This window comes from Silene latifolia, chromosome Y (assembly GCF_048544455.1).
Source record: "Silene latifolia isolate original U9 population chromosome Y, ASM4854445v1, whole genome shotgun sequence".
Classification (NCBI taxonomy): domain Eukaryota; kingdom Viridiplantae; phylum Streptophyta; class Magnoliopsida; order Caryophyllales; family Caryophyllaceae; genus Silene; species Silene latifolia.
In genome coordinates this window covers 202,357,450-202,381,025 of record NC_133538.1, presented here as the reverse complement: position 1 = coordinate 202,381,025, position 23,576 = coordinate 202,357,450, and the positions used below count along the sequence as shown (strand labels likewise).

General features: G+C 37.2%; 1 non-coding gene across 1 annotated transcript; it reads right to left on the bottom strand.

Moving 5' to 3' along the window:
• Nucleotides 1-19,948: 19,948 nt before the first annotated feature.
• Nucleotides 19,949-20,055, bottom strand: LOC141636819 (small nucleolar RNA R71). Its single transcript, XR_012541402.1, has one exon. It is a non-coding gene; the product is annotated as a small nucleolar RNA R71 (small nucleolar RNA).
• Between the last annotated feature and the right edge of the window lie 3,521 nt (nucleotides 20,056-23,576).

Here is a 23,576-nt window from a genome sequence, read left to right as displayed (position 1 = left end):
TAAGATAGTCGATCGAGTAAGGGGGCACTCGATCGAGTACCTTAGCTACTCGATCGAGTAGCCTATTCTGGGGAGTTATTTCTCGGGTTTTGTTAATTATGCGATTAAGGTATATAATACTTCCGTCATTGTTCTTAAACACTTTTTCAAAACCTAATCACTGTCAAGAGAGAAAACAAAGTACGTTCTTCGCTTTAATCGCATTGTTAGCAAATCCCGGAGTTTGGAAGGTCGGATTTCACCTTTCGTTATACCGTTGAGATCCTTGCGTCTAGGGTAAGATCTATGTACCGTTTTTACAGTATTTCCTTTAAGTTGGTTAAACCCTAATATGGGGATTTGGGGGTTTTGTGTAGATTGTGATTTGGTTGTGTTTATGTGTTGTATGATAGGAGGAGGTTTTGTAGAAGAAGCTTTTTGATACAGTTGTTGATACCGTCTGATAGTTGTGCTTTCCAGGTAGGATTTCCTACTCAGTATTAGTCCCATAATGTGATGTTGATGTGTTGTGGTTGATTGAATAATATAGTAATTGTATTGTGACGGTTGTTGATTGTGATTGTTTGTCTCTGGTTCTCGAGATGCATTCTCGGCTGAGTGGAGTCACTTGCGGGAGTGGCTTCACGCCCTAGTTTCGCCCTTCGTGGAACCCGCCACGAAAGGGGATGTGCACATTAATGGACAGGGTTATCGCTCAATTTGAGGAGCGGGGATTTGGTGGGTACGGCTGCGGTCCCCCACTGGCAGGGCTGGTCCAGTGGACAGTCGGTGATTGAGATTGATGGGACTGGTGTGATTGAGTGTGTGTGACGGTGTAAGCTGTTTGTTTGTCGTATTGTTGATATATATAATTTGTGTGATTAGTACTGACCCCGGTTGTTGTTTTTTAAAACCTGCGGTGATCCATTCGGGGATGGTGAGCAGTAATTTAGCAGGTTTGAGTTGAGTTACTGGGATAGCTGGGATGTGCCACCGTCTGACGATAGAAGTCTTCCGCTTTAGCTTTACTAGTTTTATATACTTTTCAGTTAACTCAGTAGATAGTTGGTTTTGAGAACATGTATCGTATTTTGGTATTTGGTTTCAATTGTAACCTTTAACTAAAGTTATATTATTTAATGTTGTTTCGTTATTGTCTTATGATCATCATGCCTCGGGTAACCGAGATGGTAGCATCCTTATACCTGAGTGGTCCTGGTAAGGCACTTGGAGTGTGGGGGTGTTACATAAGAGACCGTCACACACGGCATAACCGTGTACCATAACCATGTGCCACAATCGACACCACAACACTACACCGTCACATCAATAGTACTGCTCAGGTCTAGGGCCACCCCACGCCACCGTGCCTGGCCAACCAAAATCGCGCAGGTCCACGGCACTTCTACGTCTCAGTGCATGGCCGACCAAATAATCTCAATTTCAATGCCAATCCTCTTTCAAAATATCAATAAACAACAGAGAACCAACCAACAGTAGTAATAACAATATGATTATAAGATTCTCAAGACAACAATTGTAACAATAGGCTCAGGATGGTATAATTATCACAAGACTATGCAACAACAATTGATCTCATGCCAAGAATACAATGATAATTCATCTTATAAGAAATCACCAATTCACCAATTTAACAAATTTGAGTAGTTAACCTACCTTTAGCAAATATTCACCAATTCAATCAATTAAATTAAAAAGCTTATTCCACAAATCCACCACCTAATTAACAATTAAATTATATATAATTATAAACTATTCTTATTAATGAATTTAAGATGTAAACTACCCAAAATAATCTCATAAAAACCGTCTCAAACGTAACCACACACACACTGCTTGACCCGATGGCGGTCAACCCGTCGGTCAACAGTCCCCGCGGTCACGGTCCAGGTCAACGGTGCAGGACTTTGGGTCAAACGTAAACAATTGATGTGAAGCGATAAAATAACTTACAACAATTAATTAGCACGAGATAAAAACTCTGTCTTAAAGTTGTCTCACAAAAATTGGTCTTCCTCACAAGTTTTATGTTCAGTTTTTGATGTGGAATAAATATGATGGTGAGGCATAAGTTAGGTATATATATATATAAATTGGTAGGTGGATATGGAAAGTTCTAGGAAATTCCTTAAATTATTAAACTAATCAAAATATCTAGGTAGTATAGATAACACCCAAACAACATACTACCTTCTCCCTTCACTCGGTCCAACCATGGTCAACCCACACGGTCAAACCGTGGTCTTTTGTACCCGATTTTATTTTTTTTGTTTTCTTTTCTTTTTACGACAACAATTATTATTTATTCACATCTTATAAATTATAAATTATATTTATTAAAAATGCGGAGTACTACATTAGCAAGAAGAGGAAGAAGCTTCGTCGACAGCCTCTCCCCCTTGTCTCCAAGGTAAATCGAAGATAGAAACCACCAGAGCCACAGTCGGGCTCGCTGCTCAGCTGTACACGGTGGAGGAGGCACCTTACTACCACCTGTAGTCATCTGCACTCTCGCCAGAGTCTTACCGTCAAAGTAATCCTTAACATAAGAACTCAGAACTATGTCGGGTACCCTAGCCGCGGCCTTGGCCAGGTTCCAGTTGATCAAACCCCTAGCCTCAGCTGAATCCACTCTCATGGCCATCGCAGGCCACACTATCGGCTCCTTTCTACAAGGTAAGCCAGAGATCATGTCGTAGTCCTCTAAAGTATTCCCGACCTCTCCAAAGGGCATATGGAAAGTCGAGGTTGTGTCCCAGAAGTGATCCAGGAAGGCTCGGATCAGGCACATGTTGGCCCGAATCTTCTTCCCTTTGATCTCATGCCAGCCCTTCACCAAAGCCCCAAAGGCCCCACGATCGATGATCGCCTTCTCCTTCTACGACAACTTCTTAAAGGCCTCTATCATGGCCATGTACCCGGAAAATGACCTCATGTTCCCGGCCTCCTGCATTTTCGGAGATTTATTAGCTTCTAAGCTAAGTGAAGCCGATAAAATACAAAGGAAAGACTCAATGCTAGGCCAGATCGGAAGCTCACCATGCTACGGAACGACAAGTGACTCTTCGCTGCTCAAATGAGATGTTGACCATCCTATTTATCGGTCCACTGAGGCGCAGGCACAAGCTGACGCCCTCTCCTCCTCGTGGAGACTCTCCTGGCCACCTCCTCCTCTTCCTCCATCTCCTCCGTGACCCTCGTGTGAACCACCATGGCCGAAAGTGGATCAATATCCACCTCCATGGGGTCTCGCCTTGAGGTAGAAGGGATGTCCTCTGCAAAAAAGATAAACCGAAGTGTTTAGAGGCCATTTTAGGCCGTTTTTCGAGCTATTCTTTCACTATTACCAAGCAAGTCAACAAATGTAGTAAAGTCACGTTCCTACGTGTCTAAATCAAGCTTAGTCATGGCCACGAGTCGAAATTTCGGCAGCATTTCGCTGCTATAAGCCTAAACCCATGCAAAAGTTTCCCGGAAGACCTATCACAAATTAAAATTTCGACATGATAGCAAGTTTGCCCATCATCCAAGGGTTCCCAAACATCAAGTTTTATCAAAAACTGACTAGTTTAAGTCCATTTTCGATCCATTTGAAGCGGTATAGCAAAGGACCTTCTTATTTTGGTCTCATTTCATCAATACTCAACGAAAATTCAAAATGAATACATGGTTATGCTCCTAGCATGTTCAATTACGCATTTCTAATGTCAATTTCAAGGGACAAATTCATTTGGGATGGAGCCCCCAATTTTTTCGACAATTTGGGCAAAAAAACCCTAATTTTCCATCCTAATTCAAGCTACAAATGCAAGTTTAAAGCAAAGACATGACGCATATCTGGATTAGTCATGATTTATGGCTAGTTCCGATCAAACTTTTATGACATTTGGTTGAGTTTTGGGGTTTGTGTCGAGGAAGAAGAAGAAGAAGAAGAAGAAGAAATTTTTTTGTTTAAATGATTGGGAAACTCGCGCTGAGTTTCATTTAACTCAGGTATGTATGAGCTTGGGAGAAAACGCGACACTTGGTGTGCCTCTTCCCCAAGCCACAGTCCCGATGCGCCTCTTATCCAGCCTATTTCGCAGCAGTTCTTGCCTTCAATTCGTTAAAAGTTCGTTATTGGTGGGTCCAGGCCCTATATTTTCCCGATTTTGGATATTTCCTTTAGTGCTAGGGGTATTTTTACTCCGTATATTTCCCACGGGTGTATTTCTTCACCCAGTTAGTCTACATTTTCTCTAGCGGTTGTAATATTTTATTCCCCAGCAAGAGTTCGTTGCCGATATACAGCCAATATATTTCTTGATCGATGTACAAACGCGCTTGAGACGATGCAAGCGGATTATTTTTAGACGGTTCTCAGAAAGTCCCGCCTTCGACCAAATTGATTAATATCAGCAGTTCTCGAAAAGTCATGCCTTCCTATCAGTGGTTCTCAGAAAGTCTCGCCTTCTATAAAGTCAAGTTTTATCAGCTTTTCTCAGGAAGTCTCACCCTCCTACAAAGTCAAGTTTCTTCAAATGGTTCTCATAAAGCCCTGCATTCTATCAATTTGATTATTTATTCTGCGGTTCTCAGAAAGTCCTGCCTTTGTCCCCACGGTTCTCAGAGAGTCCTGCCTTATTTCCTTCCAACGGTTTCTTCCAACGTCCTGCTGACCCTCATATGGTTCCCAACGGAGTTCGAGAGAAACAACTCCTGAAGAGTTCTATAATCCTTTCAGTAACCTTCAGATAAATCCCTTCAATAATTTTCAGATGTTAGCTTTCAGAAGCGTCCTCATGTTCAGTCCTTTAGAGAGTTATCCTTCAGCTTTCCCTCTAAAGGTAGCCTTCAGTTTAGCCTTCAGAAGTATTTTGAAGTTTCTTAAGAAGCCCTGTAACTCCTAATGCCTTCAGACCTCAAGTTATCTTCAGACAAAAGAGTTTTTGCCGAAGCGCCTTCAGTCCCTTTTCACCCAAGGGCTTCAGGTAAGTTTCATCTTATGGCTGGCAAGCTACCTTACGTAGTCTAATGGACTTTAAACGACCCTCCCCGATAGTCGACAGACTCTAAAATGTTCCCGATGACAGGTCATTGGCTCAGACCCCTTGAGCCGCCTTGCATCGCCATAAATTTCAGGTTGTAGTCTTCGATTGACCTAAGGGCTTAAATTTGACTTTTGCCTTATCCAAGCCTTAGTCAAAGTAGGGGCTTGGTAGACACCTCATTTATGCACCTCCCGCGAGCCACCCAGTGACGATTGGGCCGCATGTTTAATCACGCGGAGCGACTTATGACATTTTATAAGTTCATCGACACGTGATAGCTCAAACAGTTGAGTCCACCTCATGGTCATCATCTACGCGCCGATACGGTCATTTTGACAGTAATTAGAGTACATTTGGAGTCCGGGTCAAAAACCATTTCCATTTTCTGAAACCATCTTTAAAGCGAGTCTGAATGTTCTAGAATTTTCTGGTGTATTATTCCTAAATTTTATCTTTTATCACGGAAATATCATCCTTGCGGAATAAGGAAGCATACATCTTCCCTAATTCCTAATTAAAACCGCGAAAATCTTTCTTGCTGAGGAGGAAACCACCCAGAAGAAAACGCAGCAGGAGCTGCGTCTTTTGGAAAGGTCGCAGTTCCTGCTGCGCCTCTTCCTGGGCTGGTTTTTTCCTAGTTTCCATATTTCTTCCGGATTTATTTCCTAATCCTACTTTTACCTAAATTCTTTCACGTTATTAGTATAAATAGAGTCCTCCGCCTCATATATTTCTTACGCGAGTGTCCGCCCTTCTCTTCTCCCTTTGCATTCCAAGACCGCACTCTTGCTTATCGACGCCTACGTGCTTGCTCTACGTGACCACGTAAGCTCAGATCATTCTGAGTACCAGTCACGTTGCATAGACCGACCAACTTGACCAACCCCACCTAATAAATCTAATCAATCTGTTTTAAAACCTTTTTAAGGGCACTTTCATTCATACATCGAGTCGAGCAATCACTAACGACAACTTAGTCAATCACGTTTCGTCAAACATGTAAGTCTGAGGGTGTAAAATACCAATTTTATTTATTTTATTTCTGTAATTATGGCATATGTAAGAATTTATATCATAAGTATGCTCAAATCGTATTTTATAGTCATCTTTTAAAACCTTTTTTACGGAAGCAGCAGAATAGCGACATGGGGAATAATCGCATCAACTGATGCGCGTTCTGGAAATTTTCTTTCTTGGGCATTTTTATGAATCTTGACTCTGCAAAGTTGCTCTTTACATAATAGGATAAGCTAGGACATTAGGGTTCACGGTGGGGATACCGTTATTGGAGCAGCCTCCCAACTATCTGCTATTAATTACTATTTATTAAAGTGTCTAGGCCCTAATTAGCTAATTAATACACTAACTACAGAATTGTATGTATGACACGTATTTAGTCACTTTAATGTGTTGTCTTCTTCTGTGTTAAGCTCATTAATCATATACAATGATATTATTTTAAAACTAAGGATAGGAATAAGCCTTTAATTGGCGACTTACTACTGCTGATGGCCTAAAAATGTCTTCAAACCATAGTTGTTCACCGATGGAAAATGGGGCGTTTGTGCAGAGAAGTTGTTGTAGGGCTTAAGAGTCATAGACAGCTTGGGGTGTAATGAACTTGGGAACTCAATAGGTCAAGCTTTTGATAATATGTTATCATTTGTCTCAAACATATAGATTATAATGTTTCTTTACGTTTTTAGAAAAAGGAGGAGAGGGCAGTGGGAGGAAGAAGTCGAGTAAGACATGCATCATATAGAGTAGAATAGATTGCATCATTTATATATATGTCATATATTAATGTAGAAATCAGGCATTCTCATTTAGCTTGCATAATTTCCTATCGTTTTGGCCATTGGGGACAATGCCCATACTAGTGCGGGGATGGGAAATTCTAACTTGACTTTTAAAATCAAAAATGATAAAATTTGAAATATTTGAAAAACACAAAAATATGTTCTTTTATTTCTTAAAACCAAAAACCATAAAAAATTGAAAAATTGAAAAAACCAAAAACATGTTCATTCCTTAGTAGTGTAGAATTGTACATTGTGTATATACTTGTGTTTGTTTGTCCTCCTATTACATTGGATCGACTACGCCACATCCGAGGCATGAGGAATATGAAGACCGCATGGTATGATCTTTCCAATCTCTTTTTTCCTCTCTATGTTAATGACTATATGGCTTTATTTTGATTGATGCGGTACATACCAATGTGATTCTAGGAGTTGCATTTAGTTTATATGGCATACTAGTTGATAGAAGCATTTGCATTAGGTTGTATAAATGTTAGTTGCATCATGACATGTAGTTGCATTATAGAAAAATTTTGTGAAAACATCTATTTGGGAAACTTGACAAGTGTATATAAGGCCCTTGTAGATACTTTTTATTCTTAATACTTTGCTCATTAGAATGCTTCTAAAACACCCTAGGATGTGTCATGCTAGTATCCTTTGACCCATGGATTAAGGCCTAGTCAGGAGTACCTTGTGGTTTGATAACTCCTTGGCTACCATTTATTCCAAGGTGACCCTTGAAACCATGCAACCATCCTCCACCTCTATCACATTTTGTCAACAAAAAGGAAATGGGCACAAAAATTGTCAAATTGAGTTCAAGCAATCAAAAATGAAAAACAAGAAGTTTGCAAAATTGCATCAAAGAAAAGAGGAGTACAAAAATAAGAACTCCTATGCTTCAAATATAAGCACCCTCCCTACAAATGGGGTGGCCTTGAAAATGTTCAAAAGAAAATACAAAAGTTGAAATTGTCAAGTATCTAAATGCCAAACATCAAAGAAATGGCAAAAAAAAATTGTTCTCAAATGTCAAATGCCACAAGAAATTGGGGAATAAAAACATCAAAAGCAAACTCCCATATGAAACTCAAAACACATTGATCCCTTTATACATTGAACCCACTTTTATGCATGGTAGAGAGGGGACGACCCTTCTTCTTGTCTAGGCAAGAGGGGGAATTCCACAATCCTCCAGTGTTTCTAACATCATAGGGAGTCTACTCTTGACGAAAGGATTTAACGATTGAGGACAAAGGTGCCCTAGCTTGACACAACTTGGAGGTGATTTATTGATATCCTCCTAGGCTTAGTAGTTTGGAGAAACCGTATCTATGATGGAATGTGTACCCTTAGATCGTTTCCCTTGTAGATAATTTCCGCCACTTAGATGAGGAAAGTGGCTATACATTTTTGTAGATGCATCCATTACTTGCTTTTGTGTGCTTAATGCTTGGATGTATAGCCATTTTGGCAAGCCCCACCTTGCCTTACAAGAAGGCATCCTACCTCATGGTTGTCTTGTTGTGAGTTGAAGGGGCGGAGTGAGACCCGCTAATTGTCTCATATCGGCTATATTAGTAAGTTAGTTTAAATAAAGGTCCTAATTTTAGTCACCTCTTTACTCGGGACGAGCAAAGGTTCGGTTTGGGGATGTTTGATGTGACTCATATTTGAGCACATTTAGTCCCTGAATTAACCTCGTTCCTATGCTTTATAGCACATATTTGGGTCATTTTTTTTTTGGTAAATGTAAAAATATATTGAGAAAACAAGAACCAAATACATCAACAGTTGGCTTGAGAAGCTTATTTGGGTCATTTACTATCTTTAGTTTCCCATTTTGCATATTCTTTGAGGTTTTGTCTCCTTGGTAGGAAAGGATTGCTAACCTTGCATTTATGAGGCAAAATGGAGCTAAATAAATTGCATCTAATGACCAAGCATCAAAGAGAAAACCAACACTAGAGGCCTAAGTAGATAAATAAAGTAAAATGGGCAATCATGAAAAGATCCCTACATCCCCAACACGATCCTTGCGGATTGTTAAGAAGCCAAAGAAAAAAAGCACTCTACCCCGGGATCCGAGTGGCCCGAGCACGATCCGAGCGTCCCAGAACACCAGGATCCGAGCAGCTTGACCCCAGGACGAGCGGACCATGCAGCAGGGATCCGAGCGTCTCCTCCAAGATCTGAGCGGATCATAAGGCAGAACAACCCGTGCCACAGCACAGGACGAGCGGATCTAGGCAGGACTAGCAAGGAGGATTCGTGCATTTCCTGTTGGAAAATGTGTCCTCAACAATAGTGCGATCACATGATTTAATATCATAATTAAATCTCATATAAAGAATACGTAAGGGATGATTCATTATATAGTCAACTGATCAACATTAATCGGTAACGATTGGCTTGCTAGAGTTTGACGTTACTGTCGTGGGACGGTGGTGGTCAGTTGATCCCTTAAGGTCACAACTAAAGGATGATGCCCTTATCTGTAAAGTTGATTAATTGTATGACGATACGAGTTAATCAATTCCTTAAAATTGAACAATTCATTTGTGAGAGAGAATATACTTATCTTATTGTAATGGGATTAAATAAGATTTATTTTAGTAATAAAAATGCTTTATTACTAAAATTGTTTATTGTTTGAGAAACAATAAAGATGAGAATGAATGGTTAATTATAATTACAAGATGTTGTGAATTATAATTATATGACCCATTTTATTTATGTGATCAAGTATCACTAGTCAATTTGTTGTATGTAAATTAATAAAATGATATTTATGTGATAAATATGCATTAAATTAATTAATAACATGTAACATACTACATGTGACATATTGTGTGACAAATGACAAATTGACAAAACAAAATGGAGGTCCATTTTACACATATGACCGAAAAAATGGAGGGACAATAGTGGATTGTGGGTTATATTATTTTATGTGATAAATAATAATTATTATGGCTATTGTAGACTAGCCTTAAAAGCCTACACTACCTTCTTACATACCTATTAACTTGAGAAGAACAAAAGGTAAATAAAAAGACCATGCATTGTCTTTTATATGCTCCCTCCGCCGGTTGTGTGTATGTTAGAGGAGAGAATTGTATTCTCTCAATTTTGTAGTATTCATTTACACATGCAAAACATTTCTCTCTCTCATATATTCTTGTTCATCTTTCTCTAAAACTAGAGAAATTATGATTAAATTTGTTCAATCACATTACTAATATTATTAATGTAATATATGAGTATTAGTAATCAATTTTAAGATAAACTACTAAACAAATATCTAGCACATATTATTTAGTAGAGATAAGGGATAATCTTGGGTGCAATCAAGAGGAGTGGCTTCTATACTTGAAGTCTTTGGAGGATCATCCTATTAATCATCATAGCTCAAGAACAAGTGAAGGTAGGAGACCTTACTTGTGCCCATAAATCCGAAATTTACAATGTAAGGGACATTGTTTTCTTATAAATCTCTTATTTTGTTATGCATGCACTAGATCTAAAGAACAAATAATTAAAATGTTAATTATTTCACTATTAGAGTAGTCTAATAATAGGTATATAAACCTAACAAGTCTTATCAGAGCATAGGATGTTGCATGCATAATCGGTTATTGTTTTTCCGAGTTAAAATGTTAACATATAAAACTAAAAATTTGTGATTTATAAGAATAAACCACAAAATCATCATGTATGTTATATATTCTGGTATTAAATGTTTTTAGGTCATTTTTATGATTTATGAAAATTTATTGCTCATTATAATGATTTTTGGGCATTTTATTACATTTTTATGACTAAAATGGGAATTAAAATGCTAAAAATGGTTAAATTAAGTCTCTGACCTTGAAAATTTTATATGACCTCATATGCATATTTTAAAAGTTTTGTGTAAAATCTCGTATTAATTGGATTAATATTGCATGATTTATGATTTTTATGAAATAAAAATGGATTAAAAGAGGTTAAATGGTTAAAAATAGTTATATTTCGAATTGGACCATGAAATTTTAATATGTTCTCACATGCATAATTTACAGAGTTTATGTAAATTTCGAGATTAAATGATCTCATTTAGCATGATTTATGAATTTTTAGTGTAAAAATGGCATAAATAGTGACTATTTTGGTATAAATAGTTAAATCGTATTTCATGGCATGAGAAAATTATTTTAGGTTTAATAAATATCCCACTAATCAGATATAAAGTTGTAAAGTTGATTGGATTAATTTTTAGATACTTTAGATGTTTTATGAGATAAAACCGATTTTATAAAACTATATTTTCTTAAAATTAATTCGAAAATTTTAACAATGATTTTTAATATTATGAGTGTCATGGAATTATTCCACAATATAAAAAAATTTAAAATTCAAATTTTGAAATTTTTATAATTTAATTTGGATTTATTTCATACATATTATGATTTTAAGGTAAAAAATGAGCATAAAATTAAATCAAGTTGAATTATTGTCAAAAATTGAGTGATAACTAATTTTTGAGTCCTAAAAAGTGGTAGGATAATTAACTTGAGCTTAGATGTAATTTAAGTGTTAATTAGTGATTTTAAAAGGTTATTATCACGCATTTCCATAAAACCGGGTTATACGTACGACATAAGTTAAATAGGGAGATTTGACACATCATTTGGCATGATAGGTACATATTATAATGCTGCATATTTCAATTGTTGAATGTCTTTTATTTATATAATTTTGAATTATGTAATTTTATCTTAGTATGGCCATAGGTTTAATCGATATTACCCGTAATGAAAGGGAATGTTGATTCGGTTGTAATTTAATGTGATCTCGTATCACTTTTATTTTTATTAGTTTTTCCATTTTACAAATGTATAATAGGAATAGCTTTGTATTTTTATTATTATTTGTAATTATGGAGTATCTTCAAAGACGGTGCCATTCGGAAAGATGATCCGACGAAGACGGTGCCCTTGGGAAGCGTGCCATTTGAAGATTCAGGGGACCAAAGGAGTTAGTTGATTTCCGAATATGTAATAGATTATTTGATTTTCTATTTTTAGGAAGGTCATACTAGGAAATTTTATTATTGCTTTGCATTTCTTTTAATATGTTACATGCATTGCCAAATCGCCATAAACAACAACATGCATATCAAATCGAGTCATCGACCGTGTCAATTATAATTATCGTAGTTCACCGCTTTAGTTCACTTAAAATCTGATAGATAATAAATTGACAAAACCTCTCACATATAATAATTGGGAAATAGCCTTACCAAATAGTAGAAACCATGAATCCCAATTTCATAAGGGAGTTAAGCTGGCTTTACCGTAATACAAACCTTGTTACGTTGGGTAAGTGGGTAATAAAATGTTATTACATCGAAATTTGGATTGAGCTCAACGGAAGTATTCATGACCGTAGTCGCATGTGTTCCGGGCTAAAGATGAAAGTTAGAGTAATTTTTATCGACCGAGAGTTCTAAAAGTAGAATCGATTAAGAGGTTAATCCGCCGAGTTATATTAATAAGGGATGACTCGGCTTACAGTACCCGTATTAATATGAATTTGGATCTTGGAATCATTTATATAGTTGGGTGGAGGTCACTATATAAATGCAATACTTGTAGTGAAATTTACGAGTATTATTAAAACGATAGATGTTAATTATTTCCTTCATTTTCCGTTTTTGTAATTAATTATACGCAATGAATTCATCTAATACTCCTACACTAATCACCGTTGATACATGGCTCCAATCATTTGATGAAAAATGCTCCGAGTATGACAATGATACGATTAGAGAATTACGCGTTGGCATTAGTCAGGATGGAAATTTTTGCTTCTTTACCACCTCCACTCCACCCACTCCAATATTATTGCCCACCACCTTGGAAAGAAAATCTTGTGAAGAAAATCTAATAAAACCCAAGGCATCCATGTTTGAAGAAACAAGGAGAAATATTAAATTCAGTGGGAGTTCTAGCAAGAGTGTCCTTGCAATTGAAAGGAGTATTGGTAATATTAAAGGGAAGGCAAAGATAGGTGAGAAACCCAAACCTGATAATGAATTGGAAATGGATAGTGGGACTACCAAAACCAAGACCAAGAAGGGTGCCCAATCCTATGAGGAATGTCATTATTGTAATGTCATGGGCCATTGGAAACGCAATTGCCCCAAGTATTTGAGAGATATCAAAGTTGGACTTATTACTCCAAGTGGGACTTGGAATTGTGGGAAAGCTAAACAAGAGTGATATGAATATTCGACAAGGAAATGGAGCTAGGGTAGACGCCACTTCAAGAGGGACTTATGTACTTGTTTTAGCTAATAGCTTTGAGTTGTAATTTACATAATTGTTATTATGTACCCACTTAGTCTAAAAAATTATTTCCATTTCTATGTGAGACATGAAAGGATTTATATTTTGCCATCTAAGACAATTGTTGTAAATAGACATGGCTATGAGCCATGTCACTTATCTTAATGATATTCATGTTTTAGACACTTCCAACTCAAGCAAAGATATCTATATAATACAATCCAAAAGACTCATAACTAGTAATACAAATGATTTGTACATTTGATTTTTCAATTTGGTAACGTAAAAGAGAAACGCATTAAGGCTAGTGTCGACTAGATTTAATGAACCATTTGATTTCAATCATATGGAATATGAGAATCTTGTATCCTTTGCAATATGATTTGTACTTACTTTAGTGGTAAAGGGACATGAGCAAGTGATTTGTTGGGACTAATACATGCCGATGTATGTGTTCTAATGAGCATCACCACAAGGAGAATTTATGACTACTTCGTCACTTTTACCGATGATTTAAGTAGATATGGGTATATTTACTTAATCAAATATAAAGTGAAGCATTTGAGAAATTTGAGAAATTTCTAAATGGTGTAGAGAACCAATTGAAGAAAAGACTAAAGCATTACGATCCGATCGTAGTAGCAAAGATCTAAGTAATAAATTTGATTTATTAAAGATGGATTATGACCTAGTGTCACTACCCATAAGATCAAAATAATATGAGTTAGTTTGAGTTGTTGAACTCAATTTTGGAAATTTGCAATCCAAAACGGACAAGTAATTCTAAACGGATGGTCAACCATGAGATACCTAGAATAGAGAGTCTATTAAACAGATGACATAGATATGACTCGTATATTACATGAATCAAACTGCCATGTTAGGGATGGCCTTTTGAAAGCTAATACATAGTCTAGATAAACTCCTAGTATTCCACCATATATATATGTTTGTAACTCACAAAGCTATCTCTCAAGAAGATAGATGTATTTCTGAGAGATAGAGTGGGAGTAAATTGGATCGTTACAAACATGTTTTATAGTGTTACTTTGTGAAAGTAATAGAACTATAGAGTGGGAGTATAGTTGAACTATAATCTATAAAGATAGAGTGGGAGTATAGCTCAGTGGGAGTTTATCGCACATGTCTTATTGGTTAAAATATTGCTTTGCGAAAGTAATGGTATTATGACCTTGTCCCAAATCGACCTTGTTATATACGAGCCATAGCATTACAATCCGAAAATTGTTACTCAAGAGTATATTTACTTTAAAGCAAGGGTCTCTTTAAAGGTAAATAGAGCTTTAGAGTACTCAAATGCATAAGATTGACATGAAGATGTTGATCAAGATTAATTATGTTAGGAATTGCCGTATCTCATTTTAATGATGAATGGCAAATGATATTAAAAATACGCTTTTCTAAAATGTGAATTTGGAGAAGGGAGTGTTTGGAACAAAAAACCTTAGATGAAGTTCTAAGAATCCTAACATATTATGCGTTGCTTTCTTAAGTGATCCTAGAATGGTCTTAAGCAAGCATTAAAGGATTATACTTTTCGTTCATGTGATAATAGTGAATGGTTTCATTCACATGATTGAAGAATCGTGATTATACATGAAGTTAAGTGGGAGCCAGAATCATTTTTCCAATATCTTATATGTTGATAACATATTACTTATTAAGAATAATGTACCAATGCTCTCTTCTGTGAAAGAGTGATTGGAGACTTGGAAAAGGGTGCAAAGTATTCTAGATTTTTGAATCTATGTGAGAGTATATTGGCATAGAGTTGAGAGTCTTATGAGAATAAGATCTTTCATACCTGATGTACATCAACAAGGTCAAGTAGGCTATTCATGTTGATGAAAGTGGAATTGCTATGATTAAGTCATAGTCGTTCACTGAACCTATTAAGTTGTTGATTACATGAAATCGTTTGCTAATATTTTCGCCATTAGAACGATCATGTATGCCATTAAATGCATACGTCGTGATGAATCATATGCTTGGAGCATAATAAGTCAATAACAAGACAATTCCCATTATATGGCTTGTGAAAGCCTTAAAGAACATCCTTGAGACTCTTGAGAAGAATTAAGGATTCGTTCATATATTTGGATGATAAACTAAGTTATGTGTTGAAGGGTTGCACAAAATTTAGTTTCCAAACCAAAAAGGATTTGTTGAAATCCTAGGATGATTTATTGACTAAAGAGTAAGAAACTAGAAAAGTTTCTTAGTTTCACGCATTGCAAATTCTACAAAAGGAATCTAAGTAAATTGTGATAAAATGGTCAATGTAAGGATTAAGGGTGAATCCCTCTACAAATGACTTTATCACAAGTTATGCGATAACAGTGGGAGCATCTTTCAAGTTAAAGAGCCCAAGTCTAGTAAGAAGACTAGACAAATGCTTAGAGAAAAATTCAAGTTATTAGAGATAACATTGAATTGAAGGAAATTGCAATTGATAAAGTTGGAATATATGGATATAGGGTATATCCGTTTTGCCAAACTTTTATTGCATTTTAACTAGTGTTAATATTACACTAAAGATTATAGGATATGAAGTAGTAATAGTGTATTGACTATTCATATGTGATAATCGCATTTATCGTTTGAGTTTCATTAAACTCACCTATTACCTTGTCGTATTCGAGTGGCTTGTAGAGACAAATTGAACCCCATTAAAGTGAACTGGATTGACATGGTATTCGCTCCTAGTTACTTATATGAGGTAACGTCTCGAAGTGACTAGAGTGTGATGCGATTGATGGTAAGTTCAAGTGTCATAGAGTCATATGGGATGACTAGTCGATCACACAGGCAGACTGTATGGGACACTCTGTTGGGCAGTGACCGCTTATAGAGTTCTGGTAATTCATAAAGCCTGCTCATGGCAAAAGCTACTATAGTATTCTTATGAGTCAATTCTTTTGATTAGAGACTATTCGCCCAAGTTGGCACAAATTTCTGATTAGCTTTGATTTATACTCTACGACTTCGTAAATGAGGTCAAACTGGGTATATTTTGGGTTATGATGGACTGTGGCTGAACGAAGGGAATAGGGCAATAGGAATTGTTCACCCCTTGTCAGGGTTGTTTGAAATCTCAAGGCCACTCGAGGAGTAGTTAACTGGAAATGCGTGGCCACGCTCGGAAGGTATCTATGGTAAATAATTCCGGTCAGACAGTTACTCTCCAGATCGAGGAAACCACTCAAGATATGATCAAGTTTAAGTACGACCTGCAAGACACCTTACATTGAGTGGGAGATTGTAATAGGACAAGAGAATTGGTGACGCATACTTGTCTCGGACAAGTGGGAGATTGTTGGAAAATGTGTCCTCAACAATAGTGCGATCACATGATTTAATATCATAATTAAATGTCATATAAAGAATACGTAAGGGATGATTCATTATATAGTCAACTGATCAACATTAATCGGTAACGATTGGCTTGCTAGAATTTGACATTACTGTCGTGGGACGGTGGTGGTCAGTTGATCCCTTAAGGTCACACCTAAAGGATGATGCCCTTATCTGTAAACTTGATTAATTGTATGACGATACGAGTTAATCAATTCCTTAAAATTGAACAATTCATTTGTGAGAGAGAATATATTTATCTTATTGTAATGGGATTAAATAAGATTTATTTTAGTAATAAAAATGTTTGATTACTAAAATTGTTTATTGTTTGAGAAACAATAGAGATGAGAATGAATGGTTAATTATAATTACAAGATGTTGTGAATTATACTTATATGACCCATTTTATTTATGTGATCAAGTATCACTAGTCAATTTGTTGTATGTAAATTAATAAAATGATATTTATGTGATAAATATGCATTAAATTAATTAATAACATGTAACATACTACATGTGACATATTGTGTGACAAATGACAAATTGACAAAATAAAATGGAGGTCCATTTTACACATATGACCGAAAAAATGGAGGGATAATAGTGGATTGTGGGTTATATTATTTTATGTGATAAATAATATATTATTATGGCTATTGTAGACTAGCCTTAAAAGCCTACACTACCTTCTTACATACCTATTAACTTGAGAAGAACAAAAGGTAAATAAAAAGACCATGCATTGTCTTTTATATGCTCCCTCCACCGGTAGTGTGTATGTTAGAGGAGAGAATTTTATTCTCTCACTTTTGTAGTATTCATTTACACATGCAAAACTTTTCTCTCTCTCTCATATATTCTTGTTCATCGTTCTCTAAAACTAGAGAAATGATGATTAAATTTGTTCAATCACATTACTAATATTATTAATGTAATATACGAGTATTAGTAATCAATTTTAAGGTAAACTACTAAAGAAATATCTAGCACATATTATTTAGTAGAGATAAGGGATAATCTTGGGTGTAATCAAGAGGATTGGCTTCTATACTTGAAGTCTTTGGAGGATCATCCTATTACTCATCATAGCTCAAGAACAAGTGAAGGTAGGAGACCTTACTTGTGCCCATAAATCCGAAATTTACAATGTAAGGGACATTGTTTTCTTATAAATCTCTTATTTTGTTATGCATGCACTAGATCTAAAGAACAAATAACTAAAATGTTAATTAGTTCACTATTATAGGAGTCTAATAATAGGTATATAAACCTAACATTTCCCTTGGGAGTAGCATTTCCTCAAGTTTTCTTAGGGTCTTAATAGTCATTTAAGCCCTTAGTAACCCTAATCCTGGTACCTAATTTTTAGTATAAATACCCCTTTGTACTACCTAGATTAGCATCAACTCTTATGCTCTATTAATCATTTTTTAATTCAATCTTAATACTCTCTTAAATTAGTCTTAATTTAGTTGTAATACAATTCTCAATATTAATCACATCTTAATCTTTCCTTAATTTCTCTATTGTTCTTCCTTTTATTTGGGTAATTAGAAGATTATTTGGGTTTATTTGGAGGATTGACAACCTTCCATCAAGCATCAAGTACTTCTATTATTCTTTGCTTTATTATTTGGAATCATCTTCATTGGTATACTTTCTCTTTATCCTTGCTTAATTATTGTTAAATTACTTTCATTTATTCATCATGTTTTGCTTTGTTAGTATGATTGACAACCTTATTAGCATGCTAAACTTGATCTTGAGTGAGTAGTTCCTTAGCTAGGATTAATGGGGAATTAGGGGAAACAAACATGGGGATTGATCTATGCTTAATCTAATATGTTTTCATAATTAATTTGCTTGTTTGTTGTGATTTCAACTTATGCACATGTTATGTTTGATGAAATGCGAGCCTATGAATCCTTGCATTTTTTACCCATCTCTTATCTCTTCAATAAGGCTTGTAAGACATAAACCAACTCGAGCCTCATTAGACCATGCTTAAAGTTGAATAGGAAGGATTAAATCAACTTTTAGGTGTTGTACAGTTTAGATGACTCGGCTCCGGGACCCAAGCCTTCTTAGGGATTGTAAGATATACACTAACTCGATCCCATCACAATAATAAGTGCTTGCTTCTAATTGAGAACATGTTTGTATGATCAACTCCCATGAATCCCCTATGAGCCCAGACACCCTAGTGCCTTTAATCATTTGTTTACAAACCCCTTTAATTGCTTTGCTTTGCTTTCATTACTTTACTTTCATTTTGTTGATTAGTTTAGATTACACATCATCTCAACCCAAATTGTGACACCCTAAGACGGAAATGGATCCTCTCCATTTCCTTTCTCTCCATTTCCTCTCACAATCTCTTTAAATATTAATTTTCCCTTTCACCCTCATTTTCCTTTATCATTATGCATAAAATTAAAACCGTTAGATGTTGTCCAAATGCGATCCGGACCATTGATAGGAACTTGCCTCTCCCTTTATTTTTAGGAAATGGAGAGAAAATGGGCTCCCCTAAGACATAGCTATTTACAATTGAGAATGCTAGATCAATACCTGTCCCTTGGGATCCGACCTTTACTTACCTCTTTACTAAGAGTAGTTTGTGAAGTTATAAATATTGTTTTGGTTGGTAGCTTTTGACGACGAGTTTTAAACCGGACCAAAAATGGTGTCATTGCCGGGGACGGCGTTAAATTGATTTGATTTTCATTAATTGATTTTAGTTGTGTCTTTCTTTACCTTGGAGAAGTCAAACTTCTAAAGGTTGTTCTAATTGTTTTCAAGTTGTTTGATATTTTGCATGACTAGGAGATCAGAAAGTAATCCATTACCTATTGATCTTGAAATTGAAAGAACCTTGACAACCAATAGAAGAGTTGCTAGAGAAACTTCAAGAGTTGTAAGTATTGGAGAGATTGTGGACATACAACCAAATAACATTGAGTTTACCAACCCTTTTGCAAGATAAGGAGAGGACAACCCAATACAAAACCCACCACAAAATCAACCCACAATGCCTAAATTTTCATCACATTCCGTACCAACCGAGGAGAACCTACCAAATGGTGCTCCTACATCACCACATTTAACCGGTAATTTCATTGCCAAATCCGCATTCATACAATTAGTTGAGAGAAGTCAATTTGGAGGGATGCCTAGTAAAAACCCTCATTCACATATGGAGACTTTTTGTGACTATTGTGATTCGATTTCTCAAACCGGAGTTACTCAAGACCAAATCCAATGGGTATTATTTCCTTTTTCTTTGATCGGTACCGCAAAGCAATGGTTGAAGAGCCTAGACAAGGCTACCCTTGGTATTGATTCATGGAAGAAGCTAGCACTTGCTTTCTACAAGAAATTCTATCCTCCGGAGAAGAGCAATATGTTGAGAGCCCAAATCACCGGGTTCAAGCAAAGGGATGAAGAATCATTGTATGAGGCATGGGAGAGATTTAAGGACACTTGTCGTTCTTGGCCACACCATGGACTTAGCGAGTGGTTCCTTGTGCAACAATTTTGGAGTGGTTTATATGAAGACTCCCGCAACATTCTCATTATGGGATCCAACGGGATGTTTACCGAAGTTGATAACAATCAAACGTGGGCCAAAATAGAAGCGATGGCGGTTCAAAATTCACAATATAGTAGGGCTCGAAAGGCCATTAGTGGAGGAAAGCATGAGGTAGATTCCATCACACAATTGGGTGCTCAACTAAGTGCTCACATTGACACCATCAACTTGAAGTTTTAGAAGGCCATGGCTAAGCTTGATGAAGCTTCCAAATCACCAAAACAACATGTTAATGCTATGGTGGCATCATCCTCAATTCCAAGTGGAGTATGTGAGAGTTGTGGAACTTTGGGATATGACCAAAGTGAATGTAGGGGAACAAATGAACAAGTGAATGCTTTCCAAGCATACAAGAGTGGCACCCCTTATTCCAACTATTACAATGAGAATACCAAATTCCATCCAAATCTTTCATACAAGAGCCAAAATGTTCAAAACCCTCAACCAACATACACCCCACCTCCAATGAGAAATCAAACTCAAAGACCATTTTACAACCAAAGCCAAAGTTATCAAAATCAACTTTCATACAATCAAACCAATGACCAAGGCTTTGATGTTCAAAAAGCGGTCCACCAAATGCAAAAGAACCAACAAGAATTTTTCACCCAAATGCAAAAAGATAGCCAAGCCAAAGATATTACCATCAACAACATACTAGCCCACCCCAAGATGTTGGAAACTCAAATGACCAAATTAGCATCTTCTAGCTCTCAAAGACAAAAAGGACAATTACCACCTCAAGGTAATCCCCCAAGACATGAGACAGTGAGTGCCATCCATTTGAGAAGTGGTACAAGATATGAAGGGCCGAAGAGGCCAATTGATGAAGATGTTGTGAATTCTAGTGACAAGCAAAGAGTTGTGGAGAACTCTAAGGAAGAAGAAGAACCCACCACCAATTAAGTTTCAAAGAAGAAGAATGAAGAGAAGGCTAAGGAAAAAGAGCCTATTGTGATTAGACTTTCATTCCCAAGTCCGCAAGCTAAGCCTAAGTTTGATGAACAACTTGGAAAGTTTATGGAAATTGTGAAGCACTTAGAAGTCTCAATCCCATTCACGGAATTGATCAATCATGTTCCGGCCTATGCAAAGTACATGAAAGACATTCTTACCAAGAATAAATTCATACGGAACCTAGAGACTATTGCCTTTACCAAAGTGAGTAGTGCTATTCTTCAAGGAAGTTCCCCTCCAAAACTCAAAGATCCGGGAAGTTTCTCTATTCCATGCACCATTGGCGACACTACAATCAACAAAGCGGACCTTAGAACAAGTGTAAGTGTCATGCCATACTCGGTATGCAAGAGGCTAGTAATGGGAGAACTCAAATACACTAACATTACTCTTCAAATGGCGGATCGATCAACAAATATACCTTTAGGGGTATGGGAAGATGTCCCCATAAGAATTGGCAAATTCTTCATTCCGATAGACTTTGTCATTGTAGACATGGAGGAGGATTCCAACATTCCTATCATTTTAGGAAGACCTTTTTTGCACACCGCGGGAGCGGTAATTGATGTAAAACATGGAGAGCTCACACTTGAAGTGGGGTATGAGACAATCACTTTTAATCTTGACAAAACGATGAGAGCTCCCCGACTACATGAGCCATGTTTCAAGATCGATCACTATAGCCAAAAAAGTGATAGGAAGAAGTTAGCATCTCAATGCAAAGATCAAGCTATGGGTAAAGAATCACCACCAATATGGAAGAAGAAAGTGGATAACCCTCAAGTTGCTCTATCCGGAGAGCAAGGAAATTCCAACATTGAGAGCTTGAATGGCTCACCGCCCATCATGATAAGTAAGGAACAAGGCCTCATTGGCCATGACAATAAAGAACAAGAGTTGCTCTTGTCAACACATGATACCATCGGGGAGATAGCTAGTGAAGTTTGTGGTCTATGGGATGACAAATTTGAAAGATTAGTCAATCCTTATATTGGCAATGCTATGACCTTAGACCGAGGCTTAGTTGATCCTTGTCATCCTCTTGACATGGGTCATCACCATAATGAAGAACACAATGTCCAAAGATCTATGCAAGATCTTTATGATGAAAATGAACAAGCCTTCGACTACTTCTACAAGGTGTTGAGCAACATCAACAACACCTTGGATATTCCCCCTTGACATCTCATCCAAGAATAAGAGTTTGGTGGAGTCCTCCCTAAACCACAATTTGTAAATATTCTAACCCCTTAACTCGCATTTTATTTCTTGTATTGCATTTTTTTTTCATTTTTGGATTTACATTTCCGTGCTTTGATTAAGATTTTTGTTATGAGAGAAAGTGAGGGAGGTGTTTTAACGTGTTTTGATGTGTAGTGTTTGATCTAGTGTGGGGATAGCAAATGCCTAGGCAAACCGAGCCTTCGTAGTGCACCCACAATGTTGAACAAAGGAAATAAATAAAGGATGATACGGGAAAAGGAGATCCCCACGGGCAGGACTGAGCTCGTGGGTGCAGAGGAGAATCCGAGCGTCCCAGGAAGGAATCCGCTCGAACTGGCTATAATCCGGGCATCCCAGAGGAGCATCCGAGTGTCCTGGTTCTAGGACACGGGTCTTGGGAGTGCTGGAATTGAAGAAAAGGGACTGTTACAAAATCTGAGCAGAACACATTTAGGACGCTCGTCTCAGGCTATAATCCGCTCGTCTTGTGAGCAATCTGCCCGTCCTAGCATGCTTCAAAATTTCAATTGAATTTCCGACTAACAAAAGACCAAACAACAGAATTGAAATCAGAACAAAAATAAAAAATGTCATCTAAGAGTAAATGAAAATCGTTATGGCCTTGCTCCTTCGTCTTCAGCGCATCAATCACCGTTTTGCAATCACTTTCGATAATTATGTTCATATGACCCCGCCTCCTTGCCTCTTTAACTCCTTCAAGAATCGCCATTGCCTCCGCCAACCGTGGCTCCATATCCTCCCTCCTATGCTCCGTCATCCCCCACACCACCTCACCATCACTGCCACGGCATATCACCCCAACCCCCATACCCCAGCCTTCCTTCACCCCCGCGTCTACGTTCAACTTCATGAACCCAACCCCCGGTTTCTCCCACTGTCCATCTCCGCCCGCAACTACCCCTGCTTCCTCCATGATTCTCGTGTCCGCCTCCATCTCCATCCTCATACCCTTCACTCTCTTAACCACCCTCATAACATCCAGCTTCTCGTTTTCGAACACCAATTTATTTCTCGCTTCCCACATCGCCCAACACCCAAACATAAAAGAATCTATCTCGCTATTCTCCAACTCCCTCCACACATCCTCCACCCACTCCCTCACATGCTCATACCCCTCCGTCCGCCTTACATCAATCCCCAACCTAACCCACACCCCTCCCGTCCACCCACAACCCCGTACAAGATGGAGACTAGTCTCCATCTCGCAGCAACACACTGGGCAGCCGAGATCAACGGA